Raw genomic sequence first — 5,626 nt, 5'->3', positions numbered from 1 at the left:
CTTGATGTGGATCATATGTTCCCTACATTGACACAAAAAAATCAAGTATTACGGTCCCTTGTATAAAAGATAAACATAAGGAATAATAATATTTAAAATGGCACTCCATATGAAAAATAATAGTCATACGTACTAGATATAAGGTAGGACTTTCTCCGTATTCTCCAAAACATATAGATGTGCCTGGTTCAACAAGTCCAAATCAACTAAGGTTACTGTGCAACCTGGTAATGGCTTCGAAACTCCCATCTTCTGGCTTGAATGCACTCCAACTGTACTAACATCAGATAAATGATTGGTGCAAAACTCTACAGCTTCTTCAGCTATATCCGCTCAGCAATGCAACCTTCCGGACGATTACGGTTCTGAACATACCCTTTTACCACTTTCATATACCTTTCAAACAGATACATTCATCTAAAATATTCTGGGCCATATGTGATTAATATCTTCAACTATGTCCAACACTTCATCTCCGGTTAATGGCTCGGGAGGCGTGCCATATTCAGGTTTCCCATTAAAAGTTGCACGCTACCCCCAATATGGATGATTGATTGGTAACCATTTTCTATGCCCAATGTAACAAATTTTATGACCATTTTTCAACCTATGACTAGGTGTATCATCGCCGCATATTGGACAAGCTTTATATCCTTTAACGACACAACCAGAGAAGTTGTCATAGGCAGGAAAATCATTAATTCTCCACAGTAATACACCTCTGAGTGTAAAGTATTCTCCTATATGTGCATCATACACTCTTCTAATCTCATCCCACAAAGATTTTAAATCATCAATCAAAGGCTCTAAGTAGATGTCTATATCATTTACAGGTTGTTTAGGACTGGAAATCAATAAGGTCAACATCATGAACTTTCGTTTCATGCATAGCCATGGTGGGAGATTATATGTAACTAAGATAACTGGCCAACAACTGTATCTGCTACTTAAAGAACTGTGGGGATTGAATCCATCAGATGAGAAAACCAATCTCAAGTTTCTTGGCTCTTTACCAAACTCAGGCCATTTATCATCAACAAGTTTTCAAGACAAAGAATCTGCTGGATGAGACATCTGATCGTCAACTGATTTTCTAGCAGCATGCCAAGTCAAACTCTTAGCTGTCTTATGTGATTGAAACATCCTTTTAAACCTTGGAATTGGAGGAAAATACCACACCACCTTCGCTGGCACACCCTCTTTCAAGATTGAATCTTTGCCTTCCTTCCACCTTGAGACACCACAAGTAGGACAATTAGTTGAATCTTCATAATCCCTTCTATACAAGATGCAGTCATTGGGACATGCGTGGATTTTCTTATAACTTGTCCCTAAAGCAGACAATGTCTTTTTTGTCTCGTACATAGAGGAAGGTAGTGTATTTCCTTCCGGAAGCAAATCTCCTTGAAATATCAATAATTCTGTCAAATAAACATCACTCATCCTGTGTTTTTCTTTCAAATTATATAACTTCACCAAAGCCGACAACATCGTGTACTTACTGCTACCAGGGTACAAGGGTTGATCTTCAACCCCAATCACATTGACAAACTCATAAGGATCAAATCCAATATTGCCTAAATCATTAGACTCCAACCCTACTTCATCAGAAACAAAACTGAACCTACTTTGCTCATCTTCTTCCACATTTCTACTAGCATTAGTAGTCCATTCCCAAGGTTCTTGATGCCATGTCCAAATCATATAGCTTTGGTGAATTCCATTAAAGTACTTATAATTCCAACTCTAAACAATCGAATCTTCCCACATTTAACACATGGACAATGAATATGAGTTCTATTTCCAAGATTTTCTACAGCAAAATTCAAAAATCCTTCCACACCTAACTCATATGCCTTCGATCTTTTATCCGCATACATCCATGACTTATCCATCTCACACACTATAAAATCATACATATGATAAAATGAAAAGACCAGTAATGAAACAATACTATATTGACAGAGAAGAGAACAAAGTGGAAAAAAATAAAAATAAAAATTCCACAAGAATCAGGCGACAGTTTTTACAAAATAATAGTCGTGTAACATAGATTAAGACGATGACATGTCTATTTTCTGTCGTCTTTAAGCAACTAACAAGATATTTGTTAGGGGACGACGGTAGTAAATAAAAAGCCGACATATAATAAAAATATAGACGATAGTTGGTCCCACTAACCGTCGTCGTGGTTTTCATTAAAGAACTCATATATGGCTCCCATCAAGAACCCATAGCTCCCAAAACATAAACGAACCCGTATTAAGAAACCAAAGCTGAGAGAATATACAAACTAACATAATATTTAGAGAGGTCTGAGAGAATATACAAACTAAGAGAATATATATATACAAACTAATAAGAGAATATACATACATGGATATTGAGAGAGCTGAGAGAAAATATCAATTGCTTGAGAGAGCTGAGAGAAAATATCAAATGCTTGAGAGAGCTCAGAGAATATACCCAATGTTTTGAGAGAAAGTGAAAACTTTAAGACAAATTTACGTTGAAGAGAGAGAAGGAAATACTTTAGGGTTAAAGGAAAATTCTAAAAAATTTAGATCCCGGTCAAAAATTTCAAAGGACTACGTTTATTAAAGACGACAGTAAATACAACCCAGTCGTCGTTGTATTGCAAACTTACAACGGTGGTTGTGTTACTTCGACACCGTTGTAAAGCGTTTTGACGTCGCCCATACAAAAACCGACGTCTAAAGTATTAAATAATTAGATTTGCTTTGCATTTCCTGGGATTCGAACGCGCGTAATTGACCAAAAAGAGGGAGAGAAACCAGTGTCGTTTCAATAAAACCTAAACCCTAAACCTTAAATTTTACAATAATTATAAAAAAAATACACAAGTATGAGAAAAATGAACCGAAAATTGCTACGGACTCCTTACAACAATGCCTTCTATATTAGGGTTATGTTATGCAAAGTATATGATTATTGTGCTTTGTCTCTAAATCCTTTTGACTTTTATTATCACTTCTAATTTTGAAATCTAAAATTCAAATTTTCAAGCATGTAGGGGGGAGATATTACCTCAATGAGTGCATAGAATTTGTCGGTTTATTTTTTGGATTTTTTTTGAATATATTATGAATATTAGTAAATAAATACAAATTAAAATTTTTAAACATTTAAGGGAGATAAAATCATGGTAGTTGTCAGTTTATTCTATGGAATTTGTTTTGAAATTATTATGAATATTAGGAAAATATAAAAGTCATACAACTATTAAATGACAAATGTACATACCCGACGTTGCATTCGTTTACAACGACGGTACATAACACATAACACCGTCCTAGAAAACATTAGATGTCGTAATGTACTCCCCGACGTGGTTAGTATGTTACTACGTCAACCTTTTCTTAATAACCGACATCAGTAGAATTTACACCGTCGATTATTATGTTAATGACGACGTTGTTTAGATATACAAAGTCACGTTTTACCTTGTAACTGACGTTGTACTCTTTTAACATGTCCTCTCTATTGTACTAACGGACGTTGTATGTCTATATTAACCGTCGTGTATATCAACCTTACATGACGTTTTTGAGAGATGCAGTCGATGTTTTCTTTTCCTCTACTTCAAGACGGCGGTTGTTCATAGATATGAGACGTGTAAATAAGAATGAGATGTCGGTTTTTGGGATTTAATTTAAATTTTTATGATATATTTTCATTTTATTTCTTTTAAAGACATAAATATCTTATCCGAAAAAAAACTAGGAACAAAAATATATTTCATTTGATTTTTTTGATGAATGTTCAATTAATTACCAAAAATATGTTTATAAACATTATCAAAAATTTAAAAAAAACCTAAACATTTTTATACATTATCACTTATTGTTCTGTAATTGCTTGTTCACGAATTCTGCCCATTCTAGCCTGACTTCATCAATAAGTTCTTGAGTATACACAACTAGTTCCTTTTTCTTGTCAAACTGCAAATAAAGAACAAAAACCAACGTGCTATAACTATTAAAACTACGGTTTTGAAAGAAAACGTCGTGGTATTAAAACAAAGAAATTATATGTTAAATTTTACCTTCTTCTCAAATGCTAGGCTTGGATCATGAATTATATCTCTCATGAAACGCATCACGTAATAGCCACACTCTATATTTGTCGGTTGTCTAGGAGTGCCTTGTAGATTTTTCTATATGGGTGATTTACGTGATGATTGTTTGCTTCTGTGAGAGTTATATATTTTGATTGAACTGTTTCAAGAAAACAAAAAGTGCTAATGACAAAACTAAAAATCAGCATAAAAACATATTAACCGTCATGGTAAATAAGTGAAGACGACGGTTTGTTAAAAAAAATGACGTCGTATTTTAGTTCAAATGTCGGAAAATAAGAACTGTCGTTGTGTATCATTCTAACGTCGGTGACGAAGAAAAACGACGTATACCCAAAGTTGTTTTTAAATTTTAAAGTTGAATAGAAAAAATTAAAATGTTCTAAAATGAAAAACACAAACGACGTGGTATTTCAATGAAGACGACGGTTTCAAGAAAATATTGACGTTGTAAATGATTTCAAATGTCGGTTATAATATACTGTCGTTGTGTTTTCACTACAACGTCGGTATTTGAAAAATCCATCGTATCATTCAAATGCATAAATAAAAAAATCTTACTTTTTCGTTAATATACTTACGTATATTCACTATATTTCTCATGTCCTCATCAACAAAGCGGTTTGGCAATGAATCCATATAATAGACAGTCTCCTTAGCTGGTCTCACAGTTATTAACACCCAATGACCTCTACACAAAATGATCCATATATATTAAATATACTACAAAAACAATATTACAAGGGACTAAGTATAGAAGGGGACTAACCCTGGATTGTAAGGCACCAAGTAAAATTGATCCCCATCTGCGTTTTTCAGGCGTTCTGAGAGATGTTTTGAATGATGAGATAACGTTCCAGATTAAGAGCTGACTTGTCCAGGGTCCACGAGGCCAACAAGGTTTACCATATTTGCCATTTTTAAATAGTCAAATAAGTACCTAATTAAATATATGAAATTCAATTAAATGAGATTTTAATTTAAAAGAAAGGAAATGTAAAAAAAACAAAATTGGATTTCTAGAATTACCTCATGTATACTGCAATCACTGTGGATCCAATCTCAACCATGGAAGCAAACTGTAAAATGTCTTGACTCAAGAGCCAAGTATCATGATCAGTGCCAAAAACTTCCTCTGGCATGTGAATTATAATGGTCTCATTAGCAGGCTTCAACTTAGTCCCGACATATTGGCATAGGGCTAACAGAGGAGCTAGCATGTCAAGCTTTGACAGATCCTATAACAAGAAATAAATAAAGTTTGTACATGAAGTAAAATAAACAACACCAACAAATCAAAAAACCGACGTGGTATATAATATCAATGACAGTTTCTAAAACATACTGATGGGGTAAAGGTTATAGATGACGGTAAATACATAATAGTCGTTGTGTAAAAGTTATAACGTCGCTACACAATAGGAAGGTCGTCTAGGTTAAAATAGAAGATGGGTTGTAAAATAAAAACCGACGTCTATTTAAAATTTAAGATCAGAAAAAATCAAATGTCAGAGATTGTACCGTTTC

General features: G+C 33.8%; 1 pseudogene; it reads right to left on the bottom strand.

The window, feature by feature from the left end:
• Positions 1-531: 531 nt before the first annotated feature.
• LOC148919117 (uncharacterized) lies at positions 532-1,895 on the bottom strand (annotated as a pseudogene).
• Between the last annotated feature and the right edge of the window lie 3,731 nt (positions 1,896-5,626).

This window comes from Prunus mume, linkage group LG3 (genome assembly GCF_029339155.1).
Source record: "Prunus mume cultivar Tortuosa linkage group LG3, ASM2933915v1, whole genome shotgun sequence".
In the NCBI taxonomy this organism is placed as follows: domain Eukaryota; kingdom Viridiplantae; phylum Streptophyta; class Magnoliopsida; order Rosales; family Rosaceae; genus Prunus; species Prunus mume.
The sequence above is the reverse complement of the archived record's forward strand: the minus strand, read 5'-3'. Positions and strand labels throughout refer to the sequence as shown.